Below are 16,711 nucleotides of genomic sequence, written 5' to 3'. Positions count from 1 at the left end.
AATTTTTATTTATCTAACAATCTTCAAATAAAAAGAAGCATCCTGGAAAATGAGCAGTCCAATCTCCACTTCTTTAAAGGTTTTTTTTTTTTTACTTTATCTATTAAGTAAAGTTACTGCATATTTACTATAGTTTATAAATTATAACATTTTAATGTGTGCCCTGTTTTCGATACTGGGTAAAACAGAATTTCAAGTTAACCAAGTTTTAATACTGTTTAAACATTGGTCTGCTTCTGTCATCACACATTTAACACATTAATTTTTGAGACTGTACTTTTGTTTACAAATTCGAAAAAACTTGTTTTTAGGTAGCATGTTTGTGTTCTAAAAGTTCCTGTTGTGTAGTCGAGGTCTGTGGTTAACTAAGTTCATTATTTCAGAGTGATTTTTACCATTAAATATTTCTTTCACACAAAATGAATTTAGTAAGCAACCTTATGTACAGGTGCATCTCATATTATAGAATATCATTAAAAAGTTTATTTATTTTAGTATTTCAATAAAAAAGTGAAACTCATATTATAAAGACCCATTACACACAGACTGATATATTTGAAGTGTGTATTTCTTAAAATTTTTTGAACGATTTGGCCTCACATTTAACAAAAACCCACCAATTCACTATTTTAAAAAAATTAGAATACTTAACCCAGCCATTAGGGTTGCACAAGCCAGTGCACTCTTAGTGCCAGTTCCAGAGCCCAGATAAATGGGGAGGGTTGAATTAGGAAGGGCATTCAGCGTGAAATATTTGCCAAAACAAATATGGGGATCAGGAAAGAGAATTTCATACCGGATCGGTCAAAGCCCGGGTTACCAACGACCGCCACGGGTATCGTTAGCCAACAGTAGGTCAAAAGTAGGCAGGAGTACAAGGAGATGCGGCAGCAGGTGAAGAGGGATGTGGTGAAAGTATTAGAAAAGGCATAGGTTGGACACTAAAGAAGAAGAAAAGGATTTGTACCGATTGGCCAGGCAGAGGGACCAAGCTGGGAAGGATGTGCTGCAAGTTAGAGCAATAAAGGATGGAGATGGAAATGTGTTGTTAATAAGGAGGAAGTGAGGGCAGCAATTAAGAGGATGAAGAGTGGAAAGTCAATTCTACCAGATGACATACCGGTAGAAGCATGGAGATGTTTAGGAGAGATGGCAGTGGACATTTTAACAAGATTTTTGAACAGGATTTTGAAAGGTGAGAAGATTCCTGAGGAATGAAAAAGGAGTGTACTGGTACCGATCTTTAAGAATAAGGGAGATGTGCATACCTGCAATAACTACAGGGGAATCAAGCTGATCAGTCACACCATGAAGTTATCGTAAAGAGTAACGGAATCCAGGCTGAGAGAAGAGGTGACCATCTGTGAGAAACAGTATGGTTTTATTCTGGGGAAGAGCACCACAGACGCATTATTTGCTTTGAAAATGTTGATGGAGAAGTATAGAGAAGGTCAGAAGGAGTTGCATTCTGTGTTTGTGGATTTAGCGAAAGTGTACGACAGGGTGCCGAGAGAGGAATTGTGGTACTGTATGAGGAAGTCAGGTGTGTCAGAGAAGTATGTGAGGGTGGTGCACGACAGGACAGGACAGTGTGACAGCAGTGAAGTGTGCAGTAGGAATGACAGACTGGTCCATGGTGGAGGTTGGACTGCATCAAGGATCGTCTCGAGTCCTGTTTGCAGTGGTGATGAATAGGGTGGAGTGAGTGAAGAAGAGTGGCAGGAGTGATTTGTGATAGAATGGTATCTGCAAGAGTGAAAGGGAAGGTTTGTAGGACTGTGGTGAGACCTGCGATGTTGTATAGTTTAGAGACAGTGGCATTGAGTAAAAGACAGGAGGTGGAGCTGGAGGTAGCAGAGCGGAAGATGTTAGAGGGACAGTGCATGTAGGACGTTTTGGAGACAAGGTGAGGGAGGCAAGATTAAGATGGTTTGGACATGTGCAGAGGTGGGACTTGGGGTATACCAGTAGGAGAATGCTGAGGATGGAGCCACCAGGAAGGAGTAAAGGAGGAAGGCCTTTATGGATGTGGTGAGGGAAGACATTTAGGTAGACGAGCTAAACACCTTTTATGCTCGTTTCGAGGCTGCAGCTAACCACGCTAGCGGCGCTAGCAGCACAACCAGCGTGCATGCCGAGAGAGCCGGAGAGGTATACACATTCACCATCTCGGAGCATGACGTGAGGTGGGCATTCAAGAGAGTGAATACCAGGAAGGCAGCAGGACCAGATGGCATCACAGGTCGGGTTCTGAAAGCCTGCGCTGACCAGCTAGCACCGGTGTTCACTGAGATATTCAACATCTCCCTGGAACAGTCTGTTGTCCCCTCATGTTTTAAACAGTCCACCATTGTTCCTGTCCCGAAGAAACCCCAGCCCGCCTGACTCAATGACTACCGCCCTGTAGCTCTGACCTCAGTAATGATGAAGTGCTTCGAGAGACTGGTTAGAGACTTCATCACTGCCTCACTACCGGACACACTGGACCCACTACAGTTTGCGTACCGTCAGAACCATTCGACTGAGGACGCAATTGCATATCTTCTCCACACTACAATCAGCCACCTGGACCAAAGAAACGGGAATTACACAAAGATGCTGTTTGTGGACTACAGCTCAGCATTTAACACTATAATTCCCTTCATACTCACCTCTAAGTTGGAGGTCCTGGGACTGTGTCAATGGATCTCTAACTTCCTGACTGACAGACCACAAGCTGTACGGGTGGGAAAACACACCTCATCCACCCTCACCCTCAGCACTGGAGCTCCCCAGGGTTGTGTTCTGAGCCCCCTGCTGTACTCACTGTACACGTATGACTGTGTGGCCACTTCCAACTCTACCACCATCATCAAGTTTGCTGACGACACTGTTGTGGTGGCCCGGATCTCCAACAACGACGAGACGGCCTACCTTCAGGAGGTTAAAAACCTGGAGAGATGGTGCCAGGTGAACAACCTTCTCCTGAACGTCAGCAAGACTAAGGAGTTGATCATGGACTTCAGCACGAATCAGGAGTGGTCATACCAACTGCTTAACATCAACGGGACCCCAGTGGAGAGAGTGGACAGTTTCTGGTACCTTGGTGTTCACATCACACAGGACCTGTCTTGGTCCTGTCAAATCAACACCCTGGTGAAGAAGGCCCGGCAACGTCTGTACCACCTGAGACGCTTAAGGGACTTTAAACTACCCTCTCAGGTGCTAAAGACTTTTTACACCTGCACCATTGAGAGCGTTCTGACGGGTAGCATCACTTCCTGGTTCGGGAACAGCACCATGCAGGACAGGCGAGCCCTCCAGAGGGTGGTGCGTTCAGCTGAACGCACGAACCACACCGAGCTCCCTAACCTGCAGGACAACTACAACACCCGGTGCTGGACCAAAGCCAGGAAGATTGTGAAGGACCTTAGCCATCCCAATAATGAACTCTTTTCTCTGTTGCGTTAGGGGAAACGCTTCCGCTCCCTGAAAGCGAACACAGAGAGAATGAGGAGGAGCTTCTTCCCGCAGGCCATTCGGAGTTTAAACCAGGAAACACCCAGGATCTAAAAAACTGACCCACTCTCTCCATCCATCATCAGACATTTTTTCCCTGCACATATCACACTTTTCGTGCTACGACACTTTAGACAGTGGGCTTGCACAGCACAGTGCACTTTGCATTTCATATTTTTTATATTCTTATTTTTTATACCACACCATTCTGCACAAGGACACTTTACACCACACCTTACTGCACATGGACACTTATGGACACTTTACACCACACCAGACCGCACACGCACACTTTATGGACAATCAAAACCATGCTTAACTTGTTTACTGTTGTTTACTGTTTACTCTTTAACTGCACACTGCCATAAGTTTTTTGTGTATATATATATATATATATATATATATATATATATATATATATATATATATATATATATATACTGTATACTGTATATCCTCATATATTCTTTTTTATATAGTTTTTATACTTTATTTATCTGCCTTCTTTTTCTTGTTATTATATATTTTTTTTTATTCTCCTTTTCACCCTATTTTATTCCCTAATGCCGGACCATCGTAAAAAGCATTTCACTGCATGTCGTACCCTGTATGTATGTGTATGTGACAAATAAAATTTGATTTGAGTTGATTTTATTTTATTTTGTAGTTGGTTTGAAAGAGGCAGATGTAGAGGACAGGGGGGTACGGAGACGGATGATCCGCTGTGGCGACCCCTAATGGGAGAAGCTGAAGCCAAACCACCACTGACTGTGCAAACTTTACACTAGACCTTAAGCAACTGGGATTCTGTGCCCACACAAGGAATGCGTCAGTTGTAGCCCATGGATAGGTCTGTGCATAGTGGCTCTTGAAAACTGACTCCAGCTGCAGTCCACTTTTTGTGAATCTCCCCCAAATTCTTAAATGGGCTTTGTTTAACCTTTTTCTACCACATTTTTTCCTTCCGTTCAACTTTCCATTAATCTGCTTGGATTCAGCACTCTGTGAATAGCCAGATTCTTTAGTGATGACCTTTTGTGTCTTACTCTCCATGTGTAGGGTGTCAATGATCGTCATCTGGACAACTGTCAAGTCAGCAGTCTTCCCCATGATTGTGTAGCCTGATCCAGACTGAGACACCATTTAAATGCTCAGGAAACGTTTACAGGTGTTTGGATTTAATTAGCTCATTAGAGTGTGACACCACAAGTCTCCAATATTGAACTTTTTCACAATATTCAAATTTTCTGAGAATTGGTTTTACGGGGCATTTTGGGTTTTCATTAGCTGTAAGCCATAATCATCAAAATGAAAAGAAATAAACACTTAAAATATATTAGTCTTTGTGTGATGAATCTAGGAAATATGAGTTTCACTTTTTGTATTGAATTACTAAAATAAATCAACTTTTTAATGATATTCTAATTAATTGATATGCACCTGTATATTACACAAACTTAGTCCAATTCTAAAGTTAGATGGGTTCAAAATGTCTACTCACATGCATGTATTTTTGCATATTTTGATACATTGGCCAAAAAATTGTTGATGTACAAAATGCAGAAGATAAAAGAAAGCATTCAACTAAAAATAAAATGTGATGCAACAGGTCGTTTTCACTTTTATGAGGACGGTGCGCCACACTGAAAAACACAACCAAAAAACACAAAAATAAAAACAGATGTTAGAATAAAATCTTATGAATGCTAATTTTGTGTCAAAATGAACGTACTTTTATCACTGCACTTCAGTAGTGCCTCAATAAAAACAATTAATCATAGGGCTATGTTGCATTTGAGGGGCATGAAAAAGTGTTGTTTTTCGTGTTTTCTTTTTCCAAAAGTCATTAACATGAATATAACAAAACACACTTTATAGGCTCATTGTTTTTTTATTTTTTATTCCTACCACACTTTATAATTATCTATATATATATATATATATATATATATATATATATATATATATATATATATATATATATAGATAGATAGATAGATAGATAGATAGATAGATAATTTTAATTTAACAATATTAGATCATTAATAAATTATTAATAAAATAAATATAAATAATATAATATAAATAAAGTATATAAATGTTTTTTTAAATAATGTACATTAAATAAATTAAAAATTGCTCAATTTACTGTCTGCTCACTGTGGAAGCTACAGTATAGTCTGAGCTATTGTACAGTAAGAGCTACAGTATATCATCAGATTTATGAGCACTGTAATGCAGACACAGGCAGGCACAGACTCTGTTGAGTTTCTTGTTTCCCTGCACCAGTCTGTCTATCCTTTTTCGCATTCAACTAAGGAAATCGCTGTTTTGTCGCAATTATTCTGGAGAGCACTAGAATGTGAGAACATAAGGAAAGAAAGACTAGGCCATATAAACATTTTATTGGCCAATTCATTGTCAGGATTGTGGTAAGCAACTACCCCATTATTGCTTTTAGAACACTACCCATACCTTCTCCAGAAAGCAGCCTCAGGGATAAATGGATAAAAGCATTAAGCACCACTAGGGTGCACTATGAAAATCTTCTGATGCCACATGATGTCCCTAATAGCCCTTCTATCTTTTGGGCATTTGTAAGTGCCCTTAGAATATTTACCCTTTTTTGAATTCATTAATTTTGTAACATTCCTTACATTTAAATGTTTTAAATCTTTGAACAAAATGTTATTTAAGAAAAAAACTAACTAGACAAACAACATCAAAGAATCAAAGAATGTCAAAGAATTGTTATCATTTAATAATAATAATAATTATAATAACTTGTTTGATGTGAAAAAGAATAACTTTCCTATGAATTACTGGATCTACCAATTCAATTAATTAAATTAATAAATGGATATCAACTTCAGTCAAGTAATGTAATGTTATTTGATATTCTGTATGTTCATATAAAAATACCTCAAAAGAGTAATTTACATTTTATTTTTCTCTTAAATATACTATAATTGTTAGGCGAGTGACTGAGGCGGAAGCCGATGCACCAAAACCCAAATCCTTTAAAATGGCAAAAATGCAGCAAAACACACAGACACCAATGCAAACAATAACGGACGCTAAAGTGGGGTGAGAGAGGCGGTTATATGGGCATGACAAATGCGAGGCAGGTGGTTGTAATCAGTAGGATGGCGACGAGCTCCGAGCGGGCGGGGCACGCGCAGGCGAGGAGGAAGGGTGCTCCCTGACACCACCCCCTCCCCCAGGGGCGGCACCAGACGGCCTGACCCGGCGACGAGGACGGCCCCTAGCCCGGGGCGCCGGCTGGCGGGGATGCGAAGCGTGGAACTCTGTCAACAGAGCAGGGTCCAGCACGTCCTGCCGGGCCACCCACATCCGCTCCTCCGGACCATACCCCTCCCAATCCACCAGGTACTCAAGGCGACCCCCGCGCCGTCTGGAATCCAGGACCTCCCGCACTGCGTAGACACCGGGTTGGTCCACGACTTCCGGCTGGGCGGGCGCCGCAGGGCCACCTGGGGGGCGAGAGACAGGAGAGGCACAGGGTTTGAGCAAGGACACATGGAAGGTAGGGTGGATACGGTACCTCGGCGGCAGTTCCAGCCGGTAGGACACGTCGTTGACCTGGCCGGCGATCCGAAAGGGCCCAATGAACCGGGGGCTCAGTTTGTGGCTGGGTAGCTTCAGCTTCAGGTCCCTGGTAGACAACCACACCAGGTCCCCGGGACGGAAGCGTGGAGCGTCCAGCCTCCGAGCATCAGCGTGTCGGCGGGTGTTGCGGAGGGCCCGACGCAGTTGAGTGTGGGCCGACTCCCAGATCCTACTGCTCTCCCGGAACCAGTAATCCACTGCGGGCACGTCGCTGGGTTCATCCGACCAGGGGAACAGAGGCGGCTGGAACCCCAGCACGCACTGGAACGGGGTGAGCCCTGTCGTGTCCTGGCGTAGTGAATTCTGAGCGTATTCTGCCCAGGGCAGGAACCGACACCATTCCCCCTGGTCCTGGCTGCAATAGGTCCTCAGGTAGCGACTCAGCTCCTGGATCTTACGCTCGGCCTGGCCGTTGGACTGAGGGTGATATCCCGACGATAGGTTAACCGAGACTCCCAGGAGCTTGAAGAACGCCCTCCAGACCCGCGATGTGAATTGAGGACCCCGGTCCGAGACAATCTCCTCAGGCAGTCCGTAGTTCCGGAAGACGTGATGGAACAGTGCTTCCGCTGTCTCGAGGGCGGTGGGCAGGCTCCTCAGAGGCACAAAGCGGCAGGCCTTGGAAAAGCGGTCCACCACCACCAGGACGCACGTGTTCCCTTCCGACTGGGGCAGATCCGTCACGAAGTCAATGCCCAGGTGAGACCATGGGCGTTGCGGGACGGGAAGTGGCATCAGTTTGCCCACGGGCAGGTGGCGCGGGACCTTGGCTGTGGCGCAGCTGGGACAGGCCTGAACATACCGCGTGACCTCCCCGGCCATACCTGGCCACCAGTAGCGTGCTTGGATGAGCCGGACCGTCCGCTTCTCACCTGGGTGACCCGTTCCAGGCCCTTCATGGACTGATCGGATGAGACCGTGTCTGCAGGAGGACGGGACAAAGACACGTCCTTCCGGACACCCCGCAGGCGTGACCTCGTGCCGGGATGCGTTTCGTATTTCTTGGTCGATGTCCCAAACAATAGGCCCCAGGATAAGTGCGGGAGGAATAATCGGCTCCGGGTCGCTGGGTTCCTCCGGCCCATACATCCGAGATAGCGCGTCGGCCTTGCTATTCAGGGCACCCGCCCGGTAGGTGATGTGGAATCGGAACCGGGTGAAAAAGAGGGCCCAGCGTGCTTGTCGTGGGTTGAGTCTCCGTGCCTCTCGCAAGTACTGAAGGTTCTTGTGATCGGTGACAACAGTGAACGGATGCTCAGCCCCCTCCAGCCAGTGTCTCCACTCCTCCAGGGCCAGCTTGATAGCCAGGAGCTCGCGGTTGCCGATGTCGTAGTTTTGTTCGGCGGCGGAGAGCTTGTGGGAGAAGAAGGCACAGGGGTGGAGCTGTGCCGGGTTTCCTGATCGCTGGGAGAGAGTGGCCCCCACCCCAGTCGAGGAGGCGTCGACCTCGACCACAAAGGGCTCCCGGGGGTCTGGGTGACGTAGCACAGGAGCACTACAGAAGCGCTGGCGGAGTTCTTGGAAGGCCGCTTGGGCCTCCTCGGTCCACTTCAAGGTCCAAGCCTTGCCCCTAAGGAGCGAGGTGAGGGGGGCTGTAATCTGGCTGTATCCCTGGATGAACCGGCGGTAGAAGTTTGCGAAACCCAGGAAGCGCTGGAGCTCCTTGATCGACTCTGGAACGGGCCACTCTCTCACCGCCTTCACCTTCCTCTCGTCCATCTGAATCCCCTTGGCACTGATGATGTAACCCAGAAAGTGGGTTAATGGACGGTGGAACTCGCACTTCGAGAGATTCAGGTAGAGCTTGTGAGAACGGAGCACGTTCAGGACGGCTCGCACATGGTCCCAGTGTTCCTCCAGGTTCCTGGAATAGATTAAAATGTCATCTATGTAGACCATGATGAACCTTTGGAGATAGGGCCGAAGTACCTCGTTCATGAACCCCTGGAAGACGGCGGGAGAGATGGAAAGGCCGTACGGCATGACCCGGTATTCGTAGTGCCCCGAGGGTGTGATGAAGGCAGTCTTCCACTCGTCTCCCTTCCTTATGCGTACCAAATTGTAGGCACTCCGGAGGTCGAGCTTGGAGAAGACTCTCGCCTCCCTCAGGTCCTCCAGAGCTGCGGGCACGAGTGGAAGTGGGTATGGAAGTGGCGCGATCTGGGAGTTCAGCTGTCGATAGTCGATGCAGGGACGAAGCCCTCCATCTTTCTTCCCCACGAAGAAGAAGCTGGAAGCAGCTGGGGAGGATGAGTGTCTGATGAATCCTTGTCGGAGAGCCTGCTGGATGTACTCCTCCATCGCGCGGTGCTCAGGCGTGGATAGCGGGGACACTCGGCCCTTGGGTAGCTTAGCGCCGGGAAGGAGATCAATGCAGCAGTCCCAAGGGCGATGAGGGGGGAGACGAGTGGCGGCCTGGGCACTGAACACATCCTTAAAGGCCTGATACTCTTCAGGAATCTCCACCTGGGCCGTGGTGGTGGCTTCCTCCACCCGGGTGGCGCCGATCACTGCTTCCGGGATCCGCGTCGGAAGTTGAGCGAGACAGTGTTCCTTACAATGGGGACTCCACTCCAGGATGTCACAGGGGTCCCAGGAGCACCTTGGAGCATGTTTCTGTAACCACGGTCTCCCCAGGATCACACTGACGGTGGAACTCTCCAGAACCAGGAACCGGATCTTCTCTCTGTGGAACAACCCCACCTGTAGCGTCACCACCGGCGTGCAATACTTCACCCAACCTCTCCCAAGTGGACGTCCCTGGATGGTTTGGACCGCTAGGTCCTGGGAACCCCTCTCTCGGGGAAGGCGTAAGCGGTCGAGGCAGGCTTGGGAGATGAAGTTCCCCGCCGAGCCGGAGTCGACTAGAGCGTGCACAGAGATGGATAGAGCGGGGGTTAGGAGAGACACTGTCAGCTTAGATAGGGGTGAGATATCGGTAGGGAAATCAACAGTACTCACCGCCGCACGAACAGGGCGCGTGGGACACCTAGTGACGGAGTGTCCCTGCAATCCGCAATACAAGCACCTCCCTGTGGCCAGATGGCAATTTCTCTCTCTTCGGGACAGTCTTTGTGAACCCAGCTGCATGGGTTCGGGATCCAGAGCCGCCGTTGCACCTCGCAGGCATTCTGGTTGAGGTGGAGTCTGATGGCATGCAGCTAGACGCTGGGAGAGCCCGATAGATTTTTGAATGAAGCTCTCCAATCCCACAGAGTCCTCATGCACGGCCATGGCTTGTTTCAGCTCTGGATTTAATCCCAGCCGATAAATGCTGAGCAGCGCTGACTCGTTCCAGCCACTAGATGCCGCCAGGGTGCGGAAACGGAGGCTGTAGTCCATGACGTTGTCATCTCCCTGCCGCAGACTGAGCAGTTGGTCGGCCGTGGTGAGGACGCCGGAGGACGCGCAAAACACTTCCAGGAAGTGCGTGGTGAACCGAGCATAGGATTGTACTGCAACAAAATCTTATCTGATTGCCATCAAGGATATTTATATTTAAGATAAAGCTATCTTGTGTAAATTAAATGAACCAAATTATTTAGGAATAAAATGATGGCTAAACACATCTGACCCTGTCTTCCCTTATCAGAATAATTAGTGAAACATTTTACATATTCATACATTTTCAGAAGCAGGCATTGGTGAAATCTTTAGGCAAGCTGACTGTCCCTGGTTTTGATAGCATTGGCACAAATTATGGGTTATTTTAACTTCAGCCACATCCACATTTTTCATTTGATGTCTTGGCAAATGGTTTACTTTTTACACAATATTATTAATACATATGTTCTCTTACTTTAATATGCTTTTTTTGGTCAGTTTACAATATTTATTTTTGTTTATAATGAATTATATTTTTTTTTCATTTTGCATTTTAGTGTATTGTATCAAATATCACCAGAGATGCATTTCTGAAGCATAGGACACACATGAAATAAAACAGACACACATCAATTCTCTTTCTTCCTTCCTTCCTTATTTTAAGTCCATTAGTGTCAAGAGGGTTTTTATGCTACTTGAGACCAATAAGAATAAACATTATTATGAACTTTATTTTTAGGCTGGAATATAAAGAGAGGAACACATAGGCAAAGTGAGCCAACGTTCATTCATTTTCAATTTCATTTTGCTGAAAAAATGTCTAGACTTCCATAATTGTTATCCTCCAAACCATCATTGGCTGTGTTTTGTAAAGTATTTAATATAAAATAATATACACATTATTGTCTCCTCAAAGACATTTCTCATAGACACACACCCTATGCATTCACACTTTCACGTACGCATTCACAAGTCTTAGTACAAGTGTCTTCATTTGAATTTAAACAACAGACTGCCAGCAAACCATTTCACCTAGCCTTGTGGTTATTAAGTAAATATATAAAAACTTTAGCTGGCACAGCTTCCCCCAACTGCTGATATTGTACATTATATTCAAATAAATGAAATGCAAGGTTACCCTGGTGAGGTGGATGGATCTTGAAAAATGTGGATTGGGAAAATGTATGCTAATATAAAAACAGCTAGAGTGTAAAAAATGCTGGGTGTTGTATTCAAACAAAGTTTGCATACTTGGCATGCCCTTGAGTTTGAAAACGGTGACATTTCCATAATATGTACTAAATATCTTTTTACCTCTACACTAGATTAAATTGGAGATGTAAAAAATTATTTCTTGGATTCTACATACAGATTAAAAATTTAATAGATTATAATGTAAAAAATATAACTTATAAACGAAAGAATGTTAATAAATATGAGATATGAATGTGAATGAGTTATGCACTAATTGATCTGATAAATTGGTCAGATAAAAATCAAATGATGAGGGTCCAACAAGGCATCAGACTTGCACTGAGCTCAATTTTTTTCTAAGCTTATTATTCATCTGGCCTATAGAGGTTTCACCTTGACCTGGACATTATCCTCCTCTAATGTATTTCATTTCAGTGAGTCTGGTCCTTTTCAAAGTTTTGTTACTGTAGTCCCAACTCATATGTTCAGTACTTTTTGTTTATTTATAACACTTTGAAACTCCGCTTATTTCCCAATAAAAACTGTAAGAATCATAGATATCACTTTATATCTATAAATCTTATAATGTTGTGAAATTATCAAGCTAACCTAAACTTGCTACTTATGCTAGCATAGTAGGCTTTATTATTTTGTATGCTTATTTGCATTATATTAATGCTTGCATTTTTTTTTTCTAATTTACAGTAACTTATTGTACATTACAGGCCTGCTTCATTATTCACAATCCATAGCCAGCACAAGGCAGCAGACAAAGAGCCTAAAGCACCCATTTGCTAAATTCACACATGTTTGATTCTTAGACTGTGTCTATTCCTTCAGCCAAACAAAATTCCTAGAAATACACTTCTGTTGTGTATGTGTATTATATACAACAAAAAGGGTTGTATGTAATACACAAACTTTGATCATGACAAATATAATGCCAGAATGAAGATATGCCTTACAAACACTGAAATCTACAATTCTAATTTAATTGACTGAGGAAAAGGTATCACATTGACAATGACAATGCTCATTATTTGGAAATCTGGATACAGATCTGCAGCCTTCATCTCTTTGCTAGATGTTCAAAAAAGCAGCATTCATCTAAGAATTCAGTATTCATTTTGAGAATGACAAGAGAGCGATTTCTTTGTAAAATAATTGTTTGTGAATGGAAAAAGACAAACACCAACATCAAGAGATTATAACGTTGTGTGGTGATTGACTGTTTACCATTTTTTGACTAAATCTAAACTATTATAGAAAAAATACCATCCACTGCTAAAAAAGTGACAGCTAAATACATTTGAAAATTACATAAGATAGATAGATAGATAGATAGATAGATAGATAGATAGATAGATAGATAGATAGATAGATAGATAGATAGATAGATAGATAGTTAGTTAGTTAGTTAGTTAGTTAGTAGGGATGAATACGAATATTCGGCCACCGAAAATTTTCGGCCGAAAATGGCCCAAAAGTGCATTTTCGGTTTTCGGCCGAAAGACTTTGATCACTGAAAAAACACATTGTATCTTTATGCAGTTGCACTTGTTCCGAATGCACTTTGGTTTTATGAATGAACATATTTCATTTCACAACCTTTCAGCAGGCCAGAGGGCCTGTACATTATTATTTAATGTACACATGAGTGCATTTAAGTTAAACATTTACGTCTGAATTTTAATTTATTTTATCCTGTGCATTGTTGCAATGTGCTATAAATAAATATTTTCATAATTTGTAATTGATTTATTCTTTGAAACTTTAATATTAATTTATGCAATTGAAATGCCTTGATTTTAGTAAGTTTAGTACACAGTCATAGCCATAAATGCAATGGTATTAATAATTGGCATAATTTCTTTCGGTGTTTCGGCCTTGCTTTCCTCTTTTTCGGTTTCGGCCAAGAATTTTCATTTCGGTGCATCCCTGATTGATTGATTGATTGATTGATAGATAGATAGATAGATAGATAGATAGATAGATAGATAGATAGATAGATAGATAGATAGATAGATAGATAGATAGATAGATAGACAGACAGACAGACATACTGTATGCCTACATATATGTATAAAATGAGTGAAGATGTAGATGTAGAGAAATTTGCATTAAAACATGGGATAATTACATTGTACAGTATGTACAACTGTACAAAAATTTATCCACACTGTATGTACAGATGCCATACATATATAAAATAGATAATCTAGGATATGCTTTTATTTTCTATTATATACAGTTATAATTATACAGAGATGATACAGAATACAGTTTACTTACTGTGCTGATCAGTGAATCAGATTTTTTCTGTATATATATATCCTGATATTTAGTAAAACTTTACAATATTAAACTAGAACATATTATGCAATTAAATCATCCAGTACAATACAGATGTCATGTATTGTCACAGCTGGATGCTCATATTAGACACTGCCCCTGGGCAAACTACATATTGTAATGATTTCAGAAGGCAAACGAAATACAACCATCGCATCAAACATTTTTTTTCTGTAAATCTTATTGCAGTTACTTAAAAATGTGATTAAAAATTTAATAGCATTTGTTTAAATCTTGCTCTAACACTCAGCAACTATGGACTTCTGTTCAGTGTTGAACCCATGGCTCAGGAAACTTAGTGCTACCATGTCATCCAAAGTAAAGTTATACTATTAATCAATCTGTTTTTGATTTAATATTTAAAAAAATTAGACTATCTGTCTTCTCTCTCTCTCTCTTTATATATATATATTTATATATATACATATATATATCTTTCAGGAACTCGTGCTGCGTCGAAACGCTTTGGGAACGCGCCCGAGTGTTCACACTCTAAAATAATGTGTTCACACTCTGAAATAATCAGTCAAAAATTAGATGCTGGCCATTAACGGCGGGGTGACGTCACGATCAGGAAGTATAAAACACATACGGAGAGAGGCAGCACCAGCTTTTGTTTATTCACGAAGCACTCTGTGTGTATGTATTATATTGACTGTCAATTGTTCGTCAGAAAAGAAAAAATATATATATATTCCTGGGAGCGGAGCACGCTAGTCGGTTCTCAAGAGAGCTGGCTGAATGTCAATGCCATCGCTCCGCTCCTGAGCGACACTCTCCGAGGAGAGAGCTTGTGCTCCTCACGGTTCTGCCCCCGCTCTTTGCTTAGGCAAAGCAACGCAGCAGTTCCTGGGGCTTACGAATGGACCTTGCAGAGGATTTTAAGACGGGCTTGTCTCTTTCTCCAACCTCACCTGCTTGGACCAGCGCTCAGCACACTTTTCGCGCAGATTCTCTGCACATTTTGTGCATGATCTGCGCATATTGCGCCGCGCTCATTGTTCCGCACACATTCTGCTCGCATTTCTATGCGATTGCTCCACTTCCGGAGAGCACTTTTCAAGGGGGGTGCTCTCACCCCTCATGGTAAAAAAATAAATACAATATAATAATAAATTAAATAAAATAATAATACTAAAAAATAATAATAAGCCAGTAAGCATTTTCGGGGGTTGTGACCTGTGCCATAGCCAAGCTACATGACTTGGCTGGCTCATGAGCAGAAAGTCCCTCTGTCCAGTAAGCTGGACGAGCGCTCTCTGACACCGGGTCGCACCAGGTCATGACCACAGCCCCTTCAGCCTTTTTCGATGCTGTATTTACACATCATGGAGCTGAAAGTACACGGGTATGGAGTGATGCCGTGGATTGAAAAGAACGCTTGTGAGCTATCTCTCTCCCAGGATCGCCTCCTCCATCAAGAACCCGACATTACCTATAAAAACCCTGCATAATACATCGACGCTCATGGGTAAGGCTTATGCCTCGGCAGGTCAAGCTGCTGCGTCACTGCACACCATGGCGGTCTTGCAGGTGTATCAGGCTGAACTGCTGCATTAACTGAAAGAAATATGTGGCGGCATTTCAGCAGTACCTCCCACGCCTCTCTCATGGGGCTGCTCGGTGGGCGCAGCATAAACCCCAACCCACCAACTCCCATCAGGACGTACAGAAACGGAGCATCGCATCTTGCACTCCCCCTGTCAGGGATCATGCGGCGAAGCCCCGTGAAGCGACAGATCTGAGGACTGTCATCTTCAATAAGATGACTACAACGAAAAAGTCCTGACATAGGAGGTAATGGGGATCCAGCCGTGAATGTGCTTTAGGGCACGGCCAGCTCCAGGGAGCATCCTCCTCTGTCTCCACTCAGTCTCGTAGTGGTCCAGGAGAACTTGCCACCTCCTAGAGTTGCCTCAGGGCTCTGCCCTGGCTCTAGGCACACTAGAGGTCAGTCTTGAGATACCGAAACCGTGTCACACCGCTTTTTCCGGTGCCTGCCCTGTTTTCACGGGGTTCTTCCCACTCTGGTGGGACGACAGCAGGCTTCGGTCATAAGAACAGGAAGAAGGTCTCAGGGCATCCGCATCCTCAACTACATCGACGATTGGTTGATCCTAGCTCAGTCAGAGCAGCTGGCGGTCCGGCATCGAGATGTCATTCTCGCTTACATAAAGGCTTTGGGGTTTCAGCTGAACGCCGGGAAGAGTGTGCTTTTTCCTGTACAAAGTACAGGGATTCGACTTCTTTGCGTGCGCAGCTTTCTCCTGCCTGCATTGCGGCTGTTGGGAAGGTCAGTAAAGGGCAGCCTCTCACTGTCAAGCAGTTCCAGAAACGGCTAGGGCTATGGCAGCTGCGTCCAGTGTAATTCCACTCGACCCGTTGTACATGAGGCCCCTTCAGGGGTGGCTCAGGACCCGCGGGTTCTCACGGAGAGGCAATCCACTCCCCACCATCAAGGTCACACTGCGATGCCTACGTGCCTTAGATGCGTCCCTCACAGGGTGGGAAGCGGTCATGAGTGGTCGCTCTGCCAGAGGTCTGTGGGAGGGGCCCCATCTATTGTGGCACATTAATTGCCTAGAGATCCTGCCCGTGCTTCTAGCTCTGAAGCATTTCCTCTCAGACCTCAGAGGTCACCACGTGTTGGTCTGTATGGACAACACCTCTGGTGGTCTCTTACATCAACCATCAAGGAGGCCTGCGCTGGCAC

The sequence above is a fragment of the Silurus meridionalis genome, chromosome 7, assembly GCF_014805685.1.
Source record: "Silurus meridionalis isolate SWU-2019-XX chromosome 7, ASM1480568v1, whole genome shotgun sequence".
In the NCBI taxonomy this organism is placed as follows: Eukaryota; Metazoa; Chordata; class Actinopteri; order Siluriformes; family Siluridae; genus Silurus; species Silurus meridionalis.
This window is presented reverse-complemented; position numbering follows the sequence as displayed.